Source organism: Lissotriton helveticus, chromosome 4_1, assembly GCF_964261635.1.
Source record: "Lissotriton helveticus chromosome 4_1, aLisHel1.1, whole genome shotgun sequence".
NCBI classification, from domain to species: Eukaryota; Metazoa; Chordata; class Amphibia; order Caudata; family Salamandridae; genus Lissotriton; species Lissotriton helveticus.
The window spans coordinates 880,296,389-880,324,233 of record NC_136063.1 but is presented as its reverse complement, the minus strand read 5'-3'; positions in this window follow the sequence as shown (position 1 = coordinate 880,324,233).

Sequence of the window (27,845 nt, the reverse complement as noted above, 5' to 3'; positions counted from 1 at the left end):
AACCTGGCTATATGCAAATTAGTCTGTCCCTGGCCCAGTGCATCATGGGAACAGGGCAGACCAAACTACCAAGCCAATTCTTCACCAGAAAGGAGACAAGCTACCGGGGACCGGTTTCTGGCATTTCAGCCTCTTCGGCCCGGCTTGCTTGAATCCTGATGGAGCAGTGAGAAAGGGACTCATGTCTGAGTATACCCTGCCACACCTATAGTGGCCAAAAACGATTCAGAAAAGGGGGTGGTGATGAACAGAGTGTCTGAATTAAGCAGACCACTCTTACCCAGTCCAAAGATCAGGGCTTGATCCATCACCGTTATTTATCTCACTGCCCCATCCCAGCTCAGAACCTGGCTATATGCAAATTAGTCTGTCCCTGGCCCAGTGCATCATCAGATGCATGTGAACATGCTGGTTACGTTACCACCTATTTTTGTGTGATGTTGTCTCACTGCCTTGCTTTTTTATGCTAACAATATTGATGTTAGGACAATAACAACTTTTTTCTTTTTTTGTGGCATGGACTTAGTATATATGTATCATTGGCTTGATACACATTTTATGCATTATGATATCTACCCTTATATATAAAGGAGGTTCATACTGAGATGTACCTTGCATGTGTGTATATCTCTATTGTGAATTAAACAATAGAATCAATAATTTACATTTGTTGTATTCCGCGGTGCACCAAAGAAATAAAAATAGCAAAACTGCAGTTATCGTTTTTCACTGTAGCTTAGCACCACAGGTTCTTTTCTTGTCTGTTTATATCCTGGTATCAGGTTGTACTTGTTTTTTCCCAGTAAATGCTGATCTGTATTACTTCCAAATACCCTCATTAGTGTCCATCTTGATGCTAAAGAATAGCCTTGATTAATCACCAGGGTAAATGCCTGCTCTCTTTATTATGGTGAATAAAATGCAAAATTGTAATCTCTTTATTAATAAATCCTCTAGAGTAAAAAAAACTGGTTGGAAATTATATGATCAAAGTTAGCATTCTGCCAAACATGAGACTGGCTCAAAGGACAAAAATCTATTCAGCATTGGGAAAAACAAGTGCTGACAGGATGAATTACCAACATGTTGTTTAAGAAATAAAATGGGTAATAATATTGTGTCAAAAATATCATGAAGACAAAAGTATTAAAGGACAGAATACATAAAGTAAGAATATCATTGTTATGTATATAGTATTATTTATTTAAATATCGTTGTATATAAAACTGTTTAATTTATTATAGCTGTATTAAAAATTTTGTTTTAATTATTATAGTATTATTTTATTATTATATCACTTTTTGGTATTAGAATTATTATAATAATTGTTTTAGATTTTTAGTAAGCTTGTAAGGTTTAATGTGTAATTATATATTTTTTTACTTTCAATTAGTCCTTTATAATTGACAACCAGGCTGTTGGGCAGTGGCGGCTGGTGCATAGGGGCGAATGGGGCGCAGCCCCACTAGCCTCAGGAGTCGGATCGGGGGGAAGGCAAGAGAGACACAGCAGCAGCGTCAAATCAATCAAGTAGTGCTCACTGGCAGTGAGTCACTGCCCCGTGTGTCACAAAATTCTGTCTGACTCCGACTGATCTGCTCTCAAGGGACGGATGATAACGACGAGGTCGCCATGTGCTGGGCCAGGGCGAGGAATATTGCTCACCCTGGAAGCACAAATGCAGAAACAGTGATGTCACCACGAAGGGAGTGGCGCAAGAAAGGGCAAAATGCCTTGCCCCCAAATGGGCGCCCATGCTGCGCCCCAGCCGTCCCCAGCAGCGTGCCACTGAAACCAACGGCAAGGGGCAGGGCAGTGGGTTGCAACAACCGGACACTTCCCCTGCCCTCGCACCACTCCCAGGCCTCCTGATTGGACAATGGGAGGCAGGAACCCGTGCACTGCACAGGATGGACACCGGCAGCGGCCACAGGCACAGCAGAGCACCGCAGAACACTCTTGCCCTCCAGCCTCTCACAGGCCACAAGCCCAGATGTGCAGAGATCGATGTCACTACTTGGCAAATGGGTCGTGACTCGGCAGCTAGGAAAGGCAAGCACAAGCAGAGCGACGCCAGATAGGCACAAAACCGAACAATCAATGCCCTCCCTGGATTGGCTCCACACTGCAACCAGCGCGCTCTCCACTTGCAACACACATGGCATGCCCACAGCCCCAATGCCAAGCATGCTTTCCTCAGGCATTGCCTCCGGTTGGCAGAAGCCAGCCGAACCCTCCCGAGCCCCCTCCTCCCACCCACCACTGGGCAGCCAACTCCGACCTCCACCCCTCACCACCCTGAAACGTCACCAGCCGCCTCTGCTGTTGGGTTCGTAGGGGAATAGGATGGGAAGATATTTACATGATAAATTATTGGTATTGATATTTTAATTTAATTAGCAGAGTTGCCAATCCTTGTACCAACACAGTCTGAACTGGCATTTCAGCCTGCCATCATTGTATCTGTCCTTGGATGCTATCATACTCATACAGAGCACCTTCATAGAGATCCTCAAAGATACACTGCCACTATCATTCATCTTCCCTCCCCTACAAGGATTATAACAGCTCCGCAGAGCAAATGGACCAGCAACAGCGAGCCTTTGGAAGCAGCGGCACAGCAAGTGGCCCACACTAACACTTTCTGAACAAATAAACTTGAGTTTATTCCACACTAAGGGGCATATTTACAAGCCTCTATCACCACAGGAATGTCACTTTTATGATGTTCCTGTGGCAATAAACCCTTTGTCTGATTTACAAGGTGGGATTTAACCTTGTAAATAAGGCCCCCTTTCACGCTAAACTTAGCGTGAAAGGGGCGTGCAATGGGTGTTGCGGTGGGCGTTCTGCCGCACCACCCATTGATTTTGACAATGCCTCCTATATGCAAGGGTGGCGTAAATAGGAGGCAGGGCCAACATTAAGACCAAAGAAAACCTGGTCTTAACATGGTGAAAAGAGGAGGAATGCTTAATTTCTCCTCGTTAATGCTGTTTCAATGTGTGCTGCATTTTGCAGCACACATAGAAACCGCAATTCACCCTGAATTATTGTTTATGTGCAAGAAGGTGAACCTTTCCGCACATAAACAATCATTTAAAGCAATTACAATCTGCAACTTCTATGTGTGCTGCATTGGTACAGCTAATGATACACCCAGCCACACCCTGATACAGAGCCTGATACATTCATGCACACACCAAGGCAACCACCTACACACCCAGGCACACATCGATACAGCCACTGACACACCCTGTCTCACACTAATACAGTCACTGACACAATACAAACCCAAAGATAGCTCTTTGCTTGACTAGATGGTGGGTCTATGAAGAACTGTCTTTTTGCAGAAGGTTTTTTCAACAGTTTTTAAGTTTTATTCTTTTTTTGTTTTACCAAAAAACAAACAGCGTATTAAAAGGGTAAGGTATGGGAAATTAAATGAAGCAATTGGTTTCAGTGTTCCAAAAACATTACGTGGCAACTGAAACCAAAAAAAACCAACAAAACTAACAGTGATGCTTCTTCACTGTATCCGAGAATTCAGCCTCAAAAGTCAATTTTATATTGACAAACATGTGGCCTTTCGTACAGTGAGTAACCATTTCACTTAATTCTTCCCAGGCAGCTGGAATAGTAATGACTGCAGCTGATGATTGTTCTTCCAATGGTGCCATAGATGTGGACTGTCCTCCTGCACCTTCTTTCTCCCGTATCATCCAGTCGTAGACTCTTTCATGAATTGTTTTCAAGTGTTTGCACATGGAACTTGTCCCATGAGAATACTTCTTTGCAGTGCCCCGTGATAATTGCTTGCCAGAAATATTGCACTGCACATATTTAGCAATCACCTTCTTTTCCACTGAAGTCATTGTAAAATGCTTCCAGACATCACTTTGATTTCTTGAAGGTGGTGTAACTCGCTCCTCATCCTCAATAGGTTCTAGATGTTCATCTTGGACATAAGGTAAAGCTTTAGTCATTCTATCAAATGAATCACAAACGTGAACAAAAAATAGAGCACCACTGCTTTGGATTCCTCTTTATTAGGAGTTCATGGGAGAAATGACTGCATTTAGGCGTGGATTTATATATACATGGGTGGCGTCCTAAAGTGCACGATCAAAAGGCAAGGTTAGGGTGTGTCATTGAGCGAATCCGCGATTTTTCTGACTGCAGATTCACAAAGTTGTGAAACACGTAAAATGAGTAACATTCTAGAAAAACAAATATAGGCTGCCATATATATATATATATATATATTCACTGAAAAAACCATAGGTTATAGACCATATATAGTTAGGAATTAGCATTTAAAAAACCTTATTTTACTCACACAAAACCATTGAAATTCCATATATAGTTAGTTGCACTAACTATATATCGCGCACCGCAATTCACTGCTGATGATGTCACATATTACATCATTCATGACATGGTCAGTGACATCACTGATGACATCTCAAATGACATCACTGATGACATCACTGATGACAACATCCAGTGACTGTATGTTTCTGTAAAGTTAAAATATGTCTTACATATTGAAGAATGAGTAGATGTATAAGTGTCTGGACGAAGGATTTAGTAGGTGCATGACTGAATGTATGAGTGAGTGATTAAATGTGTCTCACTGAGTGCATGGGTTAGTGACTAAACTGTCTTAATTTGTGCATCATTATGTCTTTTGTTCTGTAAACTGCTGCATGTGTTGATCAGTAGCTATATGAGTAACTATATGGGTTATTGATTGATTGCCCAAGTATTTGTATGGGAGACTGAGTGTGTGTGTGGCTGGCTGGGAGGTGTGTGACTCTGTGAAGATCAATGTGTACTTGTATCAATGATTGTATAAGAGAGTAAGTATGTGTTAGTATATGTTTGAAAATGTAAGGTGCTCTATGTTAAACTGTATAGATTAGAAAATGGAAGTGTGATTGATTCTTTACAGGACTGACTAGGTGTGTGAGTAACTCCATGGATGAGTGGCAGAGTGTGAGTGTCTGTATAGGTGTATGAGTGCATATGATAGTGTTGTAAAGATGAGTGATTGTATGTATGAATGATTGTATGGGTGAATGAGTGAGTGTTTGTGTAAACATAGGAATCAGTCAGTGCGTATGTAGTAACTAGTATTGGTGTGTCAATGGTTTAAAAAATTATACTCTGTATTTAACACTGGGTGTAACAGAGGTTATATGAAAGTGTGAGGAGATGCATTGTATTGTCACATGAATGATATCATCAGTGATGTGACCAATGATGTCAAATGAGATGTCATCAGTGATGTCATCAGTGATGTCATTTGAGATGTCATCAGTGATGTCATTTGAGATGTTATCAGTGATGTCATTTGAGATGTCATCAGTGATGTAATCAGTGATGTCATTTGAGATGTCATCAGTGATGTCATTTGAGATGTCATCAGTGATGTCATCAGTGATGTCACTGACCATGTCATGAATGATGTAATATGTGACATCATCAGCAGTGAATTGCGGGTGCCCGATATATAGTTAGTGCAACTAACTATATATGGAATTTCAATGGTTTTGTGTGAGTAAAATAAGGTTTTTTAAATGCTAATTCCTAACTATATATGGTCTATAACCTATGGTTTTTTCAGTGAATTTTCAAGGTTTTTTAAATGCTAATTCCTAACTATATATGGTCTCTAACCTATGGTTTTTTCAGTGAATTTCAATGGTTTTTTAATAGCAAATATCATAAGCTGTCGAATGTCAAGTACATGGTAAGTAAAAACATTTTCGTGTTTATGCACACTGATCTGCTTTGAATGCTGCCCTCCCTCCCCCTCATTTCTATTAGGAGTACTCTCTCTTTGCAGATAGTGAAGGGTAGTTAACGCAGGCCTTTGCCCCCGTTGTAATCCGTCGTGCCTGCTTCTCTCTCCATTTGATTGATTGTTATCCAAGCATTTACTGTTTTAGAATTGGTTCTCTTTGGTTCATTCTCTATTTACAAACAAGCACAGAGTCACAATACTCTGTTTAGTCTTTGCAGATAGTGAAAAATCGTGTAAAAAAACAAAAGGAATCGAGCAAAATCAGTAGGCCACTAATGGGATCTCTTTTTGACCTCGCTAAAATAGAAACATTAGGAACAACCCCTCATGAGAAATACGAAACTAGTGAGATGAACTGAGCTCCACACCATGATGGCTGCAAGACAGCTCGGCTCCGCCACCCACCCCGCCCAAAATAACGATAAACTCTATGCAAATATTACAAATATATACAACACACCAGCAAAGTAACAGGGTAAAACATATTAATAAATAACTATTTACATAACTATTTTATACTTTTTGGTGCCCGATCCGGCTAGCTCAATCGATCGAGCATGAAACTCATGCACTCTGATAGTTCAAAGTTTTGAGGAGTGCTTGTAACACTGTCTGAAGCTTATTTGCACTTGCTACAGCTTCACTATTCTCAATGTAAGTGGGGGCTGTTTGAGGATGTGACTGCATTTGAAAACAATGTGATGCGGTGCCACCCTGAACCGCTTGACGGAGGCCCCCGAGGGACGGTGTGATGGCGCGGACTCGGAGGGGGCGCTTGGCTCCGGCCCCCTCCCCAAGACGTGTTGCCCTGGTGTGGCCTGAGATCGCCCCCGACATAGGTGGCCGGCTCCCGGGGTCAAGCGGAACTTTTTGCCTTTTGGTGACTCTTCCATTCTTGACCTTGTCCCACAATCCGTTTCACCTAAAGACACGCTGTAGTGGGGCGCCCCTTTACCGTTTCAGTTGACATTCCGCCCGCTTTTGCTACACTGTGCCTCTTCCGCTATTCAGCTGTTTACCGCCCGCTCTTTCGACTACAGCGTCTCGCTCACCATGTAGTTGAGTTGCTCCCGCTCTTGCGGTGCAGCGATAGGCGGCTGCCACAGGACTCTCAAAATGGCGGCCGGCTCTTCAGATTTGGGCGTGGTCCACTAAAATGGCCCTGCGACACCTTGGAACTCGGACGCTTGTCTGCTAGGGCTTGGGCTCCATTCTCGAAAGCGTCCCCTCAGCCTTGAAGATTCTACAAAAGTCTTGGGGGCCCCCGACTCCCGCAGTCTTCGGGTGGAGAGCAGCTGCCATGATTGCTCGTGGAATGGCCACGACGGAGCTACGAGATGGTGGTGCTCTCATGCTGACGCCAGCTTCAGTCTGAAACATCCAGAAACACTGTAGACTACCAATTCGATCAGTTCCGGTAGCGCCCCAACGTGACCCGGTAGAGAAGAACTTGCCCTCCCCTCTTTGACTGATGGTTCTTGTTGCCTGTCCCTTCTGTTGTCATTTAACAGAACTATTTAGCCTGCTGAAAGGGGTTGTGTTCCGACTGCTGGTTAGTGGAGACATTTTGACTATATTCTGGACCTGTGTTGTCGCGTAATGCGTCATATGACGCGCCGCGTTAGCGCATCCGGAAGTGCTCCGGTGCGCGAAGCGCAGCTTCCCGGAAGCGATCCGGGGCGCGGCGCGCAGCGCGTAACGTAAGCATAACAGGTCATGTGACTTGTTAATAAAACTTTTCACTGGTTCATTTACTTTTCTTATTCTAATGATGAAAGGCTTGGTCATATGACCTAAAAATTACGCTTTTTATTACTTTCGAACATTATTTTTTCTTAAACATATGTTATAATGTTCCAGGCTAATGTACTTTCCCGGAAAATTTACAACTGTTCTGCAAGTAAAATATATTCCTTTTTCGAGAAAAAGGGCGTTTCTTCGTCCCATGACGGAGCCGTTGAGCAAAAGAGGCTCGGCCTGCTGTCTTAGTCGCCGATACGCCTGAATATCAGATTCTTATCGATCACTTTATGTTGCAGGAGTAGAAAACACAACAGCCCTTGACCATTTATCTTTACTGCGTTCCTGCGTATTATACCTTTTACCCTTCATGTAATTGGACTGCTTTATTTCACTTGCCTTTTACTGATTCTAAAACAGTGACTATTATTAAAAACTTTACCAATGTAAATACTACTACCATGTTTTCTTTTAAAAACCTTTATTGTGAAAATGTCAGTATACAAATACGGGCCTATAACCACGTGGGCCGGCCACGGAGCAAACTGTAATCGTATATGATGAGTAGACATTTACACTGTAGAGGAACGTAACGGGCGGGCCATTAGGTTGCAAGAACTAAGGTGTCTAACAGTTGCGGAATCGGTGGACGTACATTTTATAATTAAAATACGACAGGGCCAGTTACAATAAAATTATCTAGATATACATTTGCGGGCAAGTACCATGGGTGACGTTAATTCGAACTTTCAATAGTACAGTAATCAATAACACATCAGAACTTAATATCAATAGGGATGTCTAAATATTCAATCAATTCTCGTCCCCGCCCGCCATGTGCTTCAAAACTGCATACGTATCTCGTGATATCAAGGTTGTGCAACCAGTACACAACAAGGAGTTACGAGTCCCATTTATTCCGGCGCCATTTTGGGCAAGGACGGGCAGGTCCAGGATATAGTCAAAATGTCTCCACCAACCATCGACTATGATGATGTTCATATCCTGTATTTATTAGAGTAACACTCATCTGTCCACATGAAATTAATTTGCCACAATCTAAACATGTCATTTTAATCTTTCCAAAGTTCTTCTAAATATTTGGGACCGTTTCCCTTGCCTCTGATGCTGTCAGTGCCACTTCTTTGGTGAATGTACTGGCAGATCGGGGGTTCTCCTCCAAATCTCTCTTTTGTGCAGCACTATAATTAATCGATGCCACCTCTCCATATGACGATGCATGGTATAATTACCATAACTATATTTTTTTTCGGTTCCTCTGGAGAGTACATCGTGGCAGATGAGGCAGGTAACGTACCGGGCATTTACCTTTTTTGCATGTAGAGGAAAGGAAAAAAAATTTGAGCGTCCGAGTTCTAAGGTGTCCCAGGGCCATTTTAGTGGACCAGGCCCAAATCCAAAGAACAGGCCGCCATTTTGAGAGTCCTGTTGCAGCCGCCTGTCGCTGTAGCATCAAGAGCGGCCGAAACTCAGCTGAATGGCAACTGAAACGGTAAAGGGGCGCCCCACTACAGCAGACGAGCCTCCACCTGGGGAGGCCCGTTCACGCCGCCTCCCCCCCCCCTTCGGGCACCCCACGCCGTTATTCGGAGCAGCATTGTAGGATGGCCACACCAGTGCGGCAACTTGCTAGACACCACCTCGGTGCCAACCGAATCTCAGCGCCTTGTGGTGTCTTCCATTCCGAAAATATTGTTGTGCTGCCTTCGGCCTATTCGCCACAAGTGCGCACGCAACTCAGCTGCATAGCGAGTGAAACACCAAGGGGCGCCCCACTGCAGCCGAGGAACCCTCATCTTGGGGGCGACGCACAGCATCACATTGCTTTCCAATGCAGTCAGATCCTCAAACAGCCCCCACTGACTGACGCCGCCTCACAGGCCAACGGGGCGCCCCACGCCGACTTTCGGCGCAGCATTGTAGGATGGCCACACCAGTGCGGCAACTTGCTGGACCCCACCTCGGTGCCATCCGGATCTTGGCGCGTTGCGCTGCCTTTGACCCTATTCGCACATCGGTCCGCTATTGACGCCACCTCACAGGCCAACGGGGCGCCCCACGCCGACTTTCGGCGCAGCATTGTAGGATGGCCACACCAGTGCGGCAACTTGCTGGATGTAATGGTTTCCAGGAAGGTTCTGCAGGAGCGCCAGGAATCCGAAGATAATTCCACAGTCCTCCCCTGCGGCCTTCCGACTCTATCAAACACTAGAGTATCGAGAGGCTCGCCAGGGGAAAACAGGGAGACAAAACAAGGAAAGGTTGGGAAGGGAAAACGAAATCTTGACTTGTAATCTTCTACTTGGTAGTTGCACACACTGTATGGGTTTTTTAGGTGGATGTAGAGCTGAAATAAAGATGCACGTTATGAAACAACAGTGTCTTATAATCATGTGTCTCTATGCTTCCTGTTTTAATATTACATACCATCAATGTTTTGTCTAAGCCTCTGAACGGATGTATAAGAGGTATGGAATTCTTCTTGAACTATAAATGGATGGATAGAACAAGATTAATGACAGCTCGCCTTCAACTATACACCTGTGATGAAAGCACCTAAACACAATGTTCTTACTTGGATAGCTATACAAGATGTTCCATAGACTGTAGTAATCAAAACACACTTGATTGTATTCCAAATGCCAACTCCAATGCTGTGTGTTAACATCTATAATGCGAAAACACATGAATTAGAAATCTATGCTTTTTACACTTCGAGAGATAATCAAATAGGCAGCGCACAGCGCTGTTACCGTATTTCTTCAAGTGGTGGAACTGGAATCCTGTACCCTGAATGGCGTCCACGCAAATATCCCCAAACACGTGTGGCTACTGGCACCAATAAAGGATGGTGAAAGGGCCAGCCGATATACAGCCAAGTCAAGTGAGGGAAAATGATGGAAAAATTGGGCTTAATGTTAAATGAGGAGAACAAGATCAGCCTAATGATAAGTGTCACACCATATAGATGACAAAACCTAAATACCTAAAAAAAAGGAAGGGGAGACCCACACTACCCGGCCAGACGACGGAGAACAATCCCGGCCGTCTGACGGAGCAAAGGAATGTAGAAGGAGAGGGCAGGACAAGGAAACCCAGCAGGACGGCGGAGAACCAATCCTGGCAGTCTGGTGGGGCAAGGACAGGACGGGGTGCAAAGAATGCAGCGCCCGGCTGGACGGCGGAGAACCAATCCCGGCCGTCTAGCGGGGCAAGGGACAGGAAGGGGTGCAAAGAATGCATCGCCCGGCTGGACGGCGGAGAACCAATCCCGGCCGTCTAGCGGGGCAAAGGACAGGACGGGAGTCAGGAGCACAATGCCCGGCCAGACGGCAGAGAAAACAATCTCGGCCAGCGGGCGGAGCCGAAGGAGAAGGCGCATACGCGCCTGCAAAGTAACAGAGAGGAAGTCTTGCTCCAAATGCGGGATCCTCAAAGATCAGGGGACTCCGCTCTCGGTACAACAGACGGTTGAGGAACAACAGGAAACCCGGAACTAGAAAACAAGGCGGAACTGAGAACACGGAGCTTGACGCAAGAACGTAAAGCGTCGCTCCAAGGGTTCAGGAAGCTTATGTAGGGAATTCACTTAAAGGGACAGCACCTCGGGGATCTCGGGGCATGACAGCGGACACCACCTCGGTGCCATCCGGATCTTGGCGCGTTGTGCTGCCTTCGGCCTATTCGCACATCGGTCCGCTACTGACGCGAACTCACAGGCCAACGGGGCACCCCACGCCGACTTTCGGCGCAGCATTGTAGGATGGCCACACCAGTGCGGCAACTTGCTGGACCCCACCTCAGTGCCATCCGGATCTTGGCGCGTTGTGCTGCCTTCGGCCTATTCGCACATCGGTCCGCTACTGACGCCGCCTCACAGGCCAACAGGGCGCCCCACGCCGACTTTCGGTGCAGCATTGTAGGATGGCCACACCAGTGCGGCAACTTGCTGGACCCCACCTCGGTGCCATCCGGATCTTGGCGCGTTGTGCTGCCTTCGGCCTATTCGCACATCGGTCCGCTACTGACGCGAACTCACAGGCCAATGGGGCGCCCCACGCCGACTTTCGGCGCAGCATTGTAGGATGGCCACACCAGTGCGGCAACTTGCTGGACCCCACCTCGGTGCCATTCGGATCTTGGCGCGTTGTGCTGCCTTCGGCCTATTCGCACATCGGTCCGCTACTGACGCCGCCTCACAGGCCAACGGGGCACCCCACGCCGACTTTCGGCGCAGCATTGTAGGATGGCCACACCAGTGCGGCAACTTGGTGGACACCACCTCGGTGCCATCCGGATCTTGGCGCGTTGTGCTGCCTTCGGCCTATTCGCACATCGGTCCGCTACTGACGCCGCCTCACATGCCAACGGATTTTCTACGCTTTTTATACCCTATGCCGCATAACAGGTTATGTGACTTGTTTATAAAACTTTTCATTGGTTCATTTTACTTTTGGTTTCCTAATGATGGAAGGCTTGATCATATGACCTAAAAATAACACTTTTCATTGGATGAAAACTTTTTTTTTTTCCAAACGATGAAAGCCCCACCTTGTTTCTGGATGTTTCAGACTGAAGCTGGCGTCAGCATGAAAGCACCACCATCTCGTGGCTCCGTCGTGGTCATTCTGCGAGCAATCATGGCAGCCGCTCCCCACCGGAAGCCTGCAGGAGTCGGGGGCCCCCAAGACTTTTGTAGAATCTTCAAGGCTGAGGGGACGCTTTCGAGAATGGGGTCCAAGACCTAGCAGACAAGCGTCCGATTTCCAAGGTGTCCCAGGGCCATTTCAGTGGACCAGGCCCAAAAAGGAAAGAGCCTGCCGCCATTTTGAGAGTCCTGTGGCAGCCGCCTATCGCTGCACCGCAAGAGTGGGCGCAACTCAGCTGAATGGTGGATTTTGGCACAGTGTACCAAAAGCGGGCGGAATGGCAACTGAAACGGTAAAGGGGCGCCCCACTACAGCAGACGAGCCTCCACCTGGGGAGGCCCGTTCACGCCGCCTCACCCCCCCCCCCCCCCGGGGCGCCCCACGCCGTTATTCGGAGCAGCATTGTAGGATACCAAAATCAGTGCGGCAACTTACTTGACATCACCTGGGTGCCATCCACATCTCAGCGCGTTCTGCTGCCTTGGGACTATTTGCACAACAGACCGCTACTGACGAGCCACCCCCCGGGACGCCCCACGCCGTTATTCGGAGCAGCATTGTAGGATACCAAAACCAGTGCGGCAACTTACTGGACATCACCTGGGTGCCATCCACATCTCAGCGCGTTCTGCTGCCTTGGGACTATTCGCACAACAGACCGCTACTGACGAGGCCACCCCCCGGGACGCCCCACGCCGATTTTCGGAGCTGCATTGTAGGATACCCAAAACCAGTGCGGCACCCAGGCAACATCACCTGGGTGCCGTACAGAACTCAGCACGTTGTGCTGCCTTGGGACTATTCGCACAAAACACAGCTACTGACCATTGTTGCTTCTTTTTTCCTAAAAATGTTTAAATGTTTTTACTGTTTTTGTTGCGTTGTATATATTTATAAGTTATTAAAGTTTTATAATCCTACTACTTTGTTGGAGTGCTATATATTTTTAATGTGACACATAATTGTAAAAACTTTGATGTACAAAGAGGCATCCCTCGAATCTTCCGCTTCAGGCTCGGTCCCCTCCCCAATCACAATACAGGATGGTTTTCAGATAGTAGGAACGCGTGTGGTGTGACGGATCTCATCGGGTGGGGGCCTTGATCTACTGTAACTCCTTTGAAGAGGGGCGATTCTTTACAGCTGGGGCCATAAACTACATCTGCAGGGCTAGGTGATAGCCTGGGACCGGCCTGGACAATCGGACACAGAGGAAGAGGAGTTTCAGAGGGTGCGGTAGTGAATAGGGCGAAAGGGAGGTGTCGGGCGGGCACAGGGTGTGATTCTCAGGGAAGAGCAGCGCAGATGGGGGGAGGTTTATTGCCCATGCATAAGACAGAGAGCGGGGTGACCAGTGCCTGGAAGAGATGCTTGCGAGGGTGGGGAGCCATGCTAAGGATCGACAGCGTGCAGAGAGTGGGTCTGGTCAAGGCATCTAAAATGGCTGCCGTGCACGACAAAAGTGTGGCATTTGAAAAAAGGCAAGATGGCGCAGACAATGTTTATCAACACTTCATGATTTCCTTCGAATCGAACGTTAACAGACGTTATCTCTCCCACACTACCGGTCCCCCTCGGCTTAAACACCGAGATGGTAGGGACTGCATCCCGTGGAGATAGGCCGAGACGTCACTCAGCAGAAAAAAAAGAAAAAAAAAAGTCTATAAACATACAATAAGTTAAAAGTCAATCATTCTTGTTTCCTTGTAGTACGCTCCCCAGTCCGCTTCCCGTTACGCGAACCGGGCGCACCTCACGAAAAAAAAACGATTTTAAAGCCTCCACATCAAACCTAGGGGGTCAGGGAGGATCTACTATGCCCCCTTATGATCATTTGCCCCTTCGCTTTGGCCTCCTCTTGTCTCTCGATCCTACCGAGAGACAAGATGGCGGCCGCTCCATACTGTTTGGAATGTTTACAGACACCGGAGAGCCAATCAGCTTCGCTTCGCAAAGCTCCGTAACGCGAAAAGTACGCGAACGGAGCGCTACCCGGGACGCTGTCACAGATATATATCTTTTTTTAAACGTTAATTTCTCAAAATCCACTGGAGCACATATATTGAGACCCAGCAAAGGCACATCGGGCTACCGGTCCCTACAATTTTGCCAAGTTTCATGCAAATCCATTCAGCCGTTCGATTTTTTTTTTTTCTTTTTGCCCTGCGGGGCCCTTTTAAAACCTCCACATCAAACCTAGGGGGTCAGGGAGGATCTACTATGCCCCCTTATGGTCATTTGCCCCTTCGCTTTGGCCTCCTCTTGTCTCTCGATCCTACCGAGAGACAAGATGGCGGCCGCTATGGACTGTTTGGAATGTTTACAGACACCGGAGAGCCAATCAGCTTCGCTTCGCAAAGCTCCGTAACACGAAAAGTACGCGAAACGGAGCGCTACCCGGGACGCTGTCACAGATATATATATTTTTTTGAACGTTAATTTCTCAAAATCCACTGGAGCACATATATTGAGACCTAGCAAAGGCACATCGGGCTACCAGTCCCTACAATTTTGCCAAGTTTCGTGCAAATCCATTCAGCCGTTCGGGCTAAAAGTGAGGCCAACCGCCCTATGGAAATTAACATGGGAAAACGCGTTTTGGGACCCCCCTTTTTTCTCGGCCCCCCCTTGACGAACCCCCCCCAAATTTTCAGGGGCTGCTCAGAAACAAAATGTTCAATTTTCCTGAAAGTTTCAGCCAATTCCGTCCACAAACGCCAAAGTTATTAGACATAGAATTTTCAAAAATCCCATAGAGAAAAAATCCTAACTATATATACCTACTGGCGACCGCCAGTAGGTTATATATATATATATATATATATATATATATATATATATATATATATATATATATATATATATATATATATATATATATATATATATATATATATATATATATATTATAAATATGTTCACACTGATGTCATTAATGAAAGTAGAGCTATGTTCATATCTAAAATAATTTTTACAAATGTCAGCAAATCTCTGAGTCACATTTTGCAGAATGATTGCGATCTCGTGTTCGGAATCAATAGCCATATACCACGGGCCCGATTCACATAACTAACTAAAGACAAAATCCTAAACTTCGACCATTTTGGTATTCACAGAAGGCACTTACTCATTTTGGTATTCACAGAAGGCACTTTCTCATTTCGGTATTCACAGAAGTTAGGAGTACTAACTTTAGGACTCCTAAATGCCTTCTGTGAATACCGAAAGCCGTAAAGTCAGGATTTTTCTCAGTTTAGGAGTAGTAAAGTTAGGACTCCTAACTTTAAGACTCCTAAATGCTTTCTGTGAATACTGAAAGTCTTAAATTTAGGGTTTTTCTCAGTTTCAGGGTAGTAAAGTTAGGACTCCTAAATTTAGGACTCCTAAATTTAGGACTCCTAAATGCCTTCTGTGAATACCAAAAGTCTTAAAGTTAGGATTTTTCTCCGTTTAGGAGTAGTAAAGTTAGGACTCCTAACTTTAGTAGTAAAGTTAGGACTCCAAACTTTAGGACTCCTAAACTGAGAACAATCCTAACTTTAAGACTTTGGGTATTCACAGAAGGCATTTAGGAGTCCTAAAGTTAGGATTCCTAACTTTACTACTCCTAAACTGAGAACAAATACTGACTTTTAGACTTTCGGAATTCACAGAAGGCATTTAGGAGTCCTAAAGTTAGGACTCCTAACTTCTGTGAATACCGAAATGAGTAAGTGCCTTCTGTGAATACCAAAATGAGTAAGTGCCTTCTGTGAATATCTAAATGGTAGTAATTTAGGATTTTGTCTTAAGTTAGTTCTGTGAATCGGGCCCTACTTTAAGTCCTTTTATTTTTTATTTTTTTTACTCATCTCATGTGACCTCCTTAGCTATGGCACCCATTCGATCTGTACCACCTCTGATGTGTATTAGCTTGGTGGTTCCACTCTCAGCAGATGTTCTGTACTGGGGGTAATCATTGTGTCATTGTCCTGTCCCTACACTCAACCGGATGCTGCATCATCCAGGAGATCCCAAACCTGCCCCTTCTCTGAGCTTTCTCTATAAACATTTAGTCTTTGATCCAGTGCTCTAAAATAACTAACAAAACTCCACCAAGCATTCCAAGTAGGAGGTGTCATCTGGCGCCACACTTTTCAAACCCCCCCCCCTTATTAGCAAAATTAGGTAAAACACCAGTTTTTATTCGGGACCTATCGGGTCTGAAACCCCCCCAGTGCAGGAGTAAGACCAAATAGTATGAGTTGGGCTTACCTCCACGATGCCACCCAGGGCTCTGGAAACAGTCTTACCCACATTTGTCCAAAATTCTTGTATCTTGGAGCAGGAAACGAATACTTGGAGGTCATCTGCATTTTGACAACCGCATCTCATACAACTGGCTTTTCCACCTCCCTTTATCTTGGATAACTTAAGGGGGGATCAATAGATTCCATGGAGTGTAAAAAAGTGTTTATTTCAGAGTGCTGTAGATTTAATCAGGGAGTAAAGAGTATCTAAAGATACTTGCCATAAGATTTCCAGCTCCTCGCTCGGCAAGTAGTTGTCCCAGGTTCTGTATGGTTGATCCATCTTTCTGTCTGTAGCTGCCAAAAGATAGTTATATCATTTCGCCACTTCTTTTTTCCTAGGCGCTAGATCCTGTAGTTTGCTTTCCATGTTGCTTTCCTCTGTGAGTGGCCAGCATTGCCTCTTACACCAGGAAGAGAGCTGATGAAACTTGAACCTGGACAGAGTACAGTTACTAATATGGTTTCAGTATTCCCAGGAATGGCATTTATCATCCAGTACAATGTCTCTCCAAAATGCAACTCCTGCCTCTTTTAGTGGGAGAGCAAGAAAGTCCGGAAGACACTCCGGTGTACCGAGAGAATCCCAAACTGGCGCCCAATCACTATAATAGGATAGTCCTAAACAATTCCGGCAGTCGGACCACAACTTAGCAGCCGTACACAGAGTCTTTTAACAGATTTTTTAAAAGAATTTAGAGAGCCGAACTTGTACATAAAACCTGGCTCTTCTTCCCCTGCTAACATGGCTTTAAACATGCAGCCTATCAATGAGTTATCAGGAGAGAGCAATAACATTCCACAGTTCTTTAGTTGATAGGCCCAACAATACAGCTGGAAGTCTGGTAGGGCCACCCCCCCTCGCTGGAGTTTGCGCCTTCGTTTTTTACAGGATAACCGGATCGCTTTGCTTGCCCAGATAAAGGAAGCTATCTTGCCCTGGATTTCAAGGATATCAGATTTTCCGAATTCTAAAGAGATGTTGTTGAAAAGGTAAGTGTATTTTGGGAGGACACACATCTTGATCAGATTAACTCACCCATACAATGATAAGGGAAGGCTCTGCCATCTTATTAGTAGGACATTGACCTCCTTTGAGACTCTATCTAGATTAATCTTGGGAATTTGGGCGGGATCCTGAGTTATTATAACTCCTAAGTATCTAAGTTCTTTAGCAAAATTCCCCTCCTGGTTGGTTATGTTCCAGGTCATAATCTTGGTTTTCTCATTTTTATCTCATAACCTGACAGGCGTCCATAAGTTTGGGTTTCAGCTTCAAGCTCTAAAAGTGTAGTGCTGATATTGGATGATAAAAGAATCAGATCGTCAGCATACAGTGCTAACTTTCGTACAAACCCGTTTATTTCAAAAGGGACAATCTTCTGATTTAACCTTATGCTCTGAGCTAGCGGCTCTATATATAAATCAAATAAAATGGGAGAAAGCAGGCTGCCCTACCTAGTTCCACGCCCTATCTTAACTACCGGGGAAAGATTGCCATTAACCAGAATCTGGGCCGGAGGGGATTTATATATTTCTTTCAACACCTCCCTAAAACTATCGGCAAAACCAAAGACCTTCAGAACCCTATCCGGAAAGTGCCAGTTCATCGGGTCAAAGGCCTTGGCTGCATCAACAGTAATGATTGAGAGAGGGAGACCCTGCGACGAAGCCAAGTCGATCAACCCAATTAGAGTGTGTGTTAAATCGGACATCTGCTGTCCTGGCAAAAAACCCTTCGATCCGTGTAGGTTATTGGCCCAACAACTTTGCTAAGCTGAGCGTTCATAATTCCAGCAAAGACTTTATAGTCAACATTTAGCATTAAAATTGGGCGGTATGGCTTACATTAAGTAGGGTTCTTCCCTGGGTTTAAAATTAGGTCAATGACTGCATCCCTCCAAGAGTCAGGCAGGGGAGATGTACCTTCTAAAATCCCATTAAACAGTTTTAGCCTCCCTCAAAATCATATAGACCTCGATCGGCATAGCATCGGGGCCTGCTGCTTTCCCCTTCTTCGCAGCATCTGAGATAGTTAAGATCTCAGAACCTGGTATTTCTGACATAAGGATTCCCTGACTGCCCTCCGCTAGTGTAGGGAGGTGTTTATCTCTAAGCCACCCATCAATATGATCTTCTGCCACCTGAAGACAATCTTCATAGAGTTCATCAAAAAATTGTATGAAGGCTCGTTCTATACTGCATTGTCCTCTACAACTTGAGAGGCCACTTTAATTTTGGTAATATAATTGTTAGCTCTATTAACCCTGCTTTTCATTGCAAGAAGTTTACCGCAGTTCTCCCCCTGCTCAAAGTCTCTCATTTTGCTTCCCTCCCATTTTTGGCGCAGGATCTCCTCAGACCTAAGTCTATACTTCAACTGCAGCTCTTCAACTCCCTTAATTAGATTTATATTATCTGTTCCAGAAGAGCCAGTCACCTTCAAATCTGTCTCTGCCCCCGTTATCTCTCTTTCTAGGTCAGCTAGTTCTTTTCTCTCAGCCCTGTCCCAACCCACAACCAAAGCTTTTAATATCCCCCTCAGCCAGGCCTTAAATGTGTCCTAAACCACGTGTATACCAGTTGACCCCAAGTTCTCCTGGAAAAAGCAAACAGATTCTGTCTTGAGAATGTCCGGGGTTGAAGACTGCAATAGAAATCTTCTATTTAAAGTCCACCTCGTCAAAGATAATTACGTGGGAAGTTCCAGTTTCAGGAGTATGGCACCATGGTCAGAAAGGTGAATGGGCAAATATTCTATTGTAATGATTTTGTCAAGATCAGAATGTTCCATAAACATATAATCTATTCTTGAATAGCAAGAAATCTTCTTACTGTAGAAGGAATTTTCCCTCCACTCACCCATTTTTTTCCGCCATACATCAAAAAGATTAAAAATGTTCAGCATGGCTAGGAGATACACTTTAACATGCGGCACTGTTACTTGAGTTCTAAGGGAGGACCTATCTAGTTTAATATTTAGAAGTACGTTAAAGTCTCCACCCAAGATCAGGGCTGTTCTGGCGGTAATAATTAAAACAAATAGTGTCTGGTGGGCAACAATTTACTCTACCTTGTTTAGTTGGTTTGCAGGGTCCGGCCTTTACCCCTTTACCTGGAAGGGGTCCATAGTGAAACCGATTTTAAAAATAGGGAACCGTACTGACCCAATGCATTGTAGGCTTATAAGCCTCTTGTATATTTCGTTAAAGATATTCTCCAAGATTATCCTAGCTAAACTTAAAGAATGGGCCACTGAAACTAAGAGAACCCCATTAGAAAAAAGGGGGTTTTCGGCAGGGTCATTCCACCAAAGAACACTGCTTTGCTTTGTGGGCCATTACTCAAAAGGCTCTGGAGGAAAATCATAGATTGCGCAGTTGTTTTGTACATTTTCGAACAGCCTTTGATTCTGTTGACCGGGATATTTTGTGGGGAAAACATGCTGCTTGGAAATTACCACCTTATCTTCTTGGGGCTCTTCAATCATTGCACTCTGGCAATTGGGCTCAGGTGGAGTTAGACAAGCCTGGTCGGTTGTCCCAAAGAATCTCTATCGATAAGGGCCTGCGTCAGGGGTGCATTTTAGCACCCCTACTTTTAGTTTATTTTTGGCCGACCTCCCAACGGTTATTTCCCAATCAAAGTCTTTCTCGCCTAAAATTGGAGACCAGCATATCGATTGTCTGCTTTATGCAGATGATTTGATATTATTGGACTATACTCCAATTGGTCTGCCGAGGAAACATAACGCATTGGCCTCTTACAGTAAGTAGAATGAAAATTATGATTTTCCGGAAAAAAGAGCAGAGCTTTTCCAGGTATCTAGATTCTCAGGTGGTGGAACAAGTGGATCAGTATAAATACCTGGGTTTAATCTTTAGGAGAAATCTGAATTGGGGTGCACATTGGGAAGCCACTAGGCCAAAGGCCCTATTGCAGGTAAGCTGTTTATCGGGATTCAATGACAGATTCGGGGGGCTATCCCATATCCCTCTTTTAAAGGCCTATGAAGGGAAGTTTCCACCGATAGGCATGTATGGGGAGAGGTATTCTCTCTTTATCCAACCTATGAATGGGACAGACTGGAAGGGGTAGTGCTTAAAAGACTTCTTTCACTCCCACAAGGTACCATGGTTCAGGCTATAAGGAGAGAGTTAATTCTGGTCTCTTGGAACATGACGGCCGCCGCTCGGGCTCTAAGATACTTTAACACCCTGCTGGAGAATGAAGAGGTGGTTAAAGTCTCCAAATTGTGTTGGGAAGAGAGCCAAAGCAGTGAAAGGATGTGGGCAAAGGCTGTTAGAACTAGAATAACTGCAATGAAGAACCTACACTTAAATAGTGGTTCAGTCACATCATGGCTCACTTTCCCAGCCAAACGAGTATTGAGAGAATCTGCAGCTATGGTATCATAACAATGTGATTTATTATATTTAAATAATAAATCCTCTATTAGTTTCTCGTTTGCTTCATTTGGCCAGGATAGTGTTTTCCCTTATTTACTGCAGTTACCAGATCCAGGTTTGAGAAAAGAAATCAAAAGGATTCGGGTGGGATGTAATCCAATCTATTCTTGCCACTAATATAGGACTGGGGTGCAGAATAATAGTGGTCTTTGTCCTTGCCCTTTGAAAGCTAAATGTACCATTACGCATATTCTTATGGACTGCGCTTTTTATCTTGCAAATCAGATCAAGTTTTTAAGACCTTTGTTTTTTAAATATGATACTCTTCATAGGAACAAAGCGGTGAAGTTACTGTCTGAGATGCGATATTTAGATGTGGCAGTTGGGATCGCTCGGTTCTTACGATCTGTTAAACAGAATTTTAAAAAATTAAATGTAATGGGGATGGGGCGGTGAGGAGGGAGGTTCATTTAAAGATTTTAATTAATGTGTATTTTTTAGAATGTTTTAAGGACAATTGTCTAAATAAACTTGTTTTTGAACCTTGAACCTGTAGCATTAAAATACTAGCTGGGCTATTTTTTAAGTACTGAATGATCAAGTGCTGTCTCCCTTTCACCCTCAATCCATTCACATTCCAATTTAGTAAATCAAGATGATGCTTTCCCCCCCGCCTTGGTCTATCCTCCATCACTGTCTTGTCTCCACCCACTGCAAAGACTGCAACAGCTACTAGAGGCTGTTATGTCGCATGAGATTGTTGTTACACTTTTTTTTAATTTTCTCCCAATGCTCCCCACCAACAAACGTGCATACTGTTACCACCCTCCAACAACCCCGCAACCCCGCAACCCACCTGTGGTAACCCTCCCTGATTACCCATTGGCAATAAGTATTGCCTATTGGGTCGAGGCCCTCCCGCCTCTAAAACAGAACAACAAAACAGAAAAGAAATGAGCAGTACGAAGATTTATAGTAAAGACTAGTGCCGGTATAAACCCCCCTTAAACTTAAGTTAACTGGGTTTAGTCTGTGCCAAAAAATTATCTACTTCCTCTGGGAGTTTGAAATTATACATTTTGTTAGCCCATATAACTTTCAAGAAAGCAGGGAATCGCAATTGTACCTGGACTCCCTGGTCCCTCAATGCATCAATTCTCTTGCCCAACTCCCACCTTCTATCCTCGGTAACCCGAGAAATATCGGACTGTTTACTAAACGTGGCATCTTGGACCTCGATGGATTTAAGTTTTAAGGCAGCCCCCAGTACTTGCTCCTTTAGCAAATAAGATTGAATGTAGATCAGTACTTTCCTAGGCTTTTTCTGGGCAGGATTCAATTTAAATGGATCCCTGTGTATTCTCTGGATTTCAGACTCCCAGCTACTGGCTGTAGCAATTTGTGGAAAGGCTTTGCTCAAAAGATTAAGAACACAGGCCTTTGAGGTTATCTCCTTCTAAGCCTTCTTTCAAATCTAGAAGCCTGATATTATTTTGTCTCAAGATATTTTCTAACCTCTCCGTTATATCCCGTTCTTTATCCTTCAGTCTCTGTACCTCATTAGAGTTGTCTTTGACCTATGAACACTGCTCCTCCACTCTGCTCTCTAGAGTCTCCATCCTGTGTGTCAATGCTGTAATATTTTCCTCTAGGCTTGTACAAGTACCTTGAATCTTCTTTTGATTTGATTCAGAGTCAAAAATTGTACTCCGATCTCAATGGATAATTGTTTTACCATCCCGTGTAGTGAATCCGTGCTCTGTACTACAGAGGTCGGGGAGATCGGGGATGAGTCATCTGGCTCATCTAATTCGATCTGACGGCCACCTTCTACCAAAGAAGCCATAGGGGACTCACTTAACAGAGTATAATGATTGTAAATGTGAATTGCAGCCAATAAGTTCGGATTCTCAGCTGTCGCTGTTGCGGTGTTCGTCCCTGCCTGAGATCTAGGTTTCCCGGTGACTTGAGTATTAGCCATAAAGTATGACTGAAGGAAAGGAGTCACTTTAACTGAGAGTGAAGTTTTTTTTCTGCTCTTCACAGGTGTAAGTTTCCCAGGATTTCCTGCTCTGCTGGACGGCTTCTTTTGCTTGAGATTCACCGTTATCGCCGCTGGGGCAGCTACACCCTGGCAGGCTTAATCGTGCTGTTGAGCAATGAGTCCCCCACTTAAAAGTATGCATGACCTCAGTTTTTATCTCTTTCCAAGAGACACCTCTGACTTCTTTAGTTTGTTCAGGCCACTCTCAGTAGACCGGACCTCACTGTTTTCAGGCTGGCCAGATTGCTCCAGAGGACAGAGGGCACATTCATTCCTCGACTTCTTTACCTACTTGTAGTCCTGTCTATGTTTTGTGTCCCGCAAAGGTACTATAGTAACAAAAAGTTATGAAAAAATGTGTTCACTACATTTACAAAATATTATATATTTTACATAAGTACATATCAGATTTTACCTTTTACCTTTTGAAATGTATATAAAATATATTTATGAAAAATAGATATATACAGTTTAAAAAACTATGGGGCATATTATCAAGGGATTTATCTCCGCTTTTTTGGCTTTAAAAGCCAAGAAAGCGGAGATAAAATTGTTATCTCCCTATCAGCAACAGGGTGCTAACACGCAAATTTGCATGTTAGCACCCTTTTTCTCTACGCTTCCCCTTGCATCTCTAATGAGATGCAAAGGGGGCCTTCCAGAGAAAAATAATAGGAGAAATGTTGTTAAGCGACATTTCTCCTATTATCAAGGATTTCATTAACCCTGTTAGTGATAAAAAAGAAGCGCTAACCGCGGTTAGCACTGCTTTTTTACACCTGGTATTTTCCTGACTTAGCCATGATATTCTATGGAAGGTGGATATCATGGCTAAGTTTGTGAGCCCCTATCATTAAGCTAACGCCAAACTCCGAGAGATTATCGTTGGTTTTCCAGCGATAATCTCTCATTTGGCAGTTAGCGCGAGGATTTTTATCACTTCTGAGATAAACCTTGCTAATAGCAAGTTATCTCTGCGATAATTTCCGGCGATGCTTAGCGTTAAAAAATTCGTTGCTGAGCATCGTTAGCGATAAATATCGCTAATCGTTGGTAATATGCCCCTATATTACTGAATTAAAGCTAAACCCTAGAAATGAACTCAAAAACTAAAACGTACTGGGACATAATACTTCGAAAATAGAATTTGAGAAACCTTTGAAATTTACTGAAAAAAACAAAGGTTGCAGGGATGTTATAGTTAGGAAATACACATCTACTCGCACACCCACATGACCACTCATACACCTACTTATACACCCATACAACTACTCACACAGCCACTCACTTATCTATAGAGCCACTCATATACCCACTCAGTCACAGATAGTCACTCATACAGCAACTCACATACCCATACAATAACTAACACAGCGACTCACTCACCAATACAGTCACTCCAACAGCCACACACTGATCCATACAGCTACTCACACACCCACCTATTCAACTATGTAGCCACTCACACACCCATTCCCATTCACCCACCCATACATCCTCTCAACAGAGCTACCCATTCACCCATACAACCATTCACACACCCACTCACATACCCAAACAAACTCTTGCATATCCATTCACACATCCATACAAGCACTCACAAATCCACTCACTCCCCCATACTGCCACAGACACTCTCCAACACCCAGTCCATTAACCAAATGCCCACTAAAACAGCCACTCATGCATTCATAAAGCCATGTATATACCCATTCTCTCACCTATACAGCCACGCACAATGCCACTCAGTCACCTATACAGCCATCCATGCAGCCACTCCCTCAGCCACTTACTCACACATGTAGCAACTCACACACCCACTCACTCACCCACCAATACAGCCACTCACATATTCAGACACTCACCCATATACCTACTCACACACCCACTTATTCACCTATACAGCCCTCACACACCCATACAGTCACTCACACCCTGAAACACACAGTCACACAGCCCCTCACATAATATATGTTAGAAATAGTATTACTCATTAGTGGTACACAATGTATACTAATTTAACTTTTGAGGTACCTTAGTATATATTAGAAACACTCACAATCAATGGAGGTTGTCATCAGTGATGTGATTTGAGATGTCACTGACCATTTCATGACTAATGTATTATATGAGGTCATAAGCAATGCATTGCGGGGGAGTATGGCATAGTTAGCTCAGGTAACTATAACTGCTGAATTTATATGGTTTTGTGCATGTATAATCTAAGCCTAACGATAACGTCCTTCTAACCATTTGTTCAGTGAATGTATATATATATTCACTGAAAAAACCATAGGTTATAGACCATATATAGTTAGGAATTAGCATTTAGAAAACCTTATTTTACTCACACAAAACCATTGAAATTCCATATATAGTTAGTTGCACTAACTATATATCGCGCACCCGCAATCCACTGCTGATGATGTCACATATTACATCATTCATGACATGGTCAGTGACATCACTGATGACATCACTGATGACATCTCAAATGACATCACTGATGACATCACTGATGACATCTCATTTGACATCAATGACCACATCACTGATGATATCATTCATGTGACAATACAATGCATCTCCTCACATTTTAATATAACCTCTGTTTCACCCAGTGTTAAAAAGAGAGTATAATTTTTGAAACCATTGACACACCAATACTAGTTACTACATACGCACTCACTGATTGCTACGTCTACACACACCTTCACTCATTCACCCATACAATCATTCATACATACAATCACTCATCTTTACAACACTATCATATGCACTCATACACCTATACAGACACTCACAGTCTGCCACTCATCCATGGAGTTACTCACACACCTAGTCAGTCCTGTAAAGAATCAATGACACTTCCATTTTCTTGTCTATACAGTTAAACATAGAGCACCTTACATTTTCAAACATATACTAACACATACTTACCTTCTTATACAATCATTGATACAAGTACAGATTGATCTGCACAGAGTCACACACCTCCCAGCTAGCCACACACACACTCAGTCTCCCATACAAATACTTGGGCAATCAATCAATAACCCATATAGTTACTCATATAGCTACTGATCAACACATGCAGCAGTTTACAGAACAACAGACATAATGATGCACAAATTAAGACAGTTTAGTCACTAACCCATGCAGTCAGTGAGACACATTTAATCACTCACTCATACAGTCAGTCATGCACCTACTAAATCCTTCGTCCAGACACTTACACATCCACTCATTCTTCAATATGTAAGACATATTTAAACTTTATAGAAACAAAAAATCACTGGATGTTGTTATCAGTGATGTCATCAGTGATGTCATTTGAGATGTCATCAGTGATGTCATCAGTGATGTCACTGACCATGTCATGAATGATGTAATATGTGACATCATCAGCAGTGGATTGCGGGTGCGCGATATATAGTTAGTGCAACTAACTATATATGGAATTTCAATGGTTTTGTGTGAGTAAAATAAGGTTTTCTAAATGCTAATTCCTAACTATATATGGTCTATAACCTATGGTTTTTTCAGTGAATTTTCAAGGTTTTGTAAATGCTAATTCCTAACTATATATGGTCTATAACCTATGGTTTTTTCTGTGAATTTCATTGGTTTTTTAACAGCTAATATCTGTAGCTGTAAAATGTATTCTTCTTTAAATCCAAAAATATATTTTATATGTTTATGAATCATTTTTTTTTTAAATATTTTTTTTTCTTCGTTCCCGCTTCGCGAATCGGGAAGCTTCCCGTTAGCTGACCTTGATGCCGCGAAATAGACCGCGAGCCGGTAAACGTTTCTTTACCGCAAGTGCCGCGTTAGAAAACAACATCGTGACGCCTCCCGTCCGCATGACGTTTCACGTTGTCGCGTGATACGTCATATGACGTGCTACGTTAGCGAACTGGTACGCGAAGCGAGTCGCAAAGCGCAGGTTTCTGGAAGCAAACCGGGAGGCCCTGCAAAGCGCTTAACGTAAACACAGCAAGTCATGTGACTTGGTAATAACACTTTTCATTGGTTCATTTCACTTTTGGTTTCCTAATGATGTAAGACTAGGTCATATAATCTAAAATGAACACTTTTGATTGGTTGAGAACTCTTGTTTTTCCCAAATGATGAAAATCCCTCCTTCTTTCCTCACTCTGACTTTCATCATTGTGAGAGAAAGACCCTTTGTGATCACTGAGCAATGGCTTCTTTAGTAGCTTCAGCTGGTGCTTCCCCACCACCTCCACCACATCCAAGGAAGAGTGGACCACCTGCTCAAGTTATAATTCAACAAGAAGAAGAAGAAGAGGAACAGGACGACGAGCACGAAGAGAGGCAGTTTTTGCCTGAGCAGCCCAGGACGTCTCACCGGAAAGAAAACTTCATTTGGCAATTTTTTAAAATTCCCAAAGGTCAGAAAAAAGTAAATGCAAGATACGTAACTTGCCTTATCTGTCAAGATAGACTGTCCAGAGGAACCGAGAAAAAATACAGTTTCGGAAACTACACAATGCATCGCCATATGACTAGGTGGCATCCTAACAACTACAGTGCTGCACAGTTTCGGAACGACCTAGATAATCTCCCTATTATGGCCAGAAGATCTGTTGTACCGGAAGTAACGGGACCAGAGGGCAGGGAGATGGTGCCAAATATACAAATGAAATTTGGTGAAGTAAAACACATCTGCGTATTTTGCGATGGATTCATTTCCTACGGAGAAAAAAGCATCACTCTGATCAACAGAGCTATTGACTATCATATGCAAGTTTGTACGAAACGCCCAAAATAATAAATACTTCTTTTTTTGTTTTGTTGCTCCTGTTGAGCCCTTTACAATGAATCGTTTTCATTGCCCCCTCCAAGAAAAACCCCAAA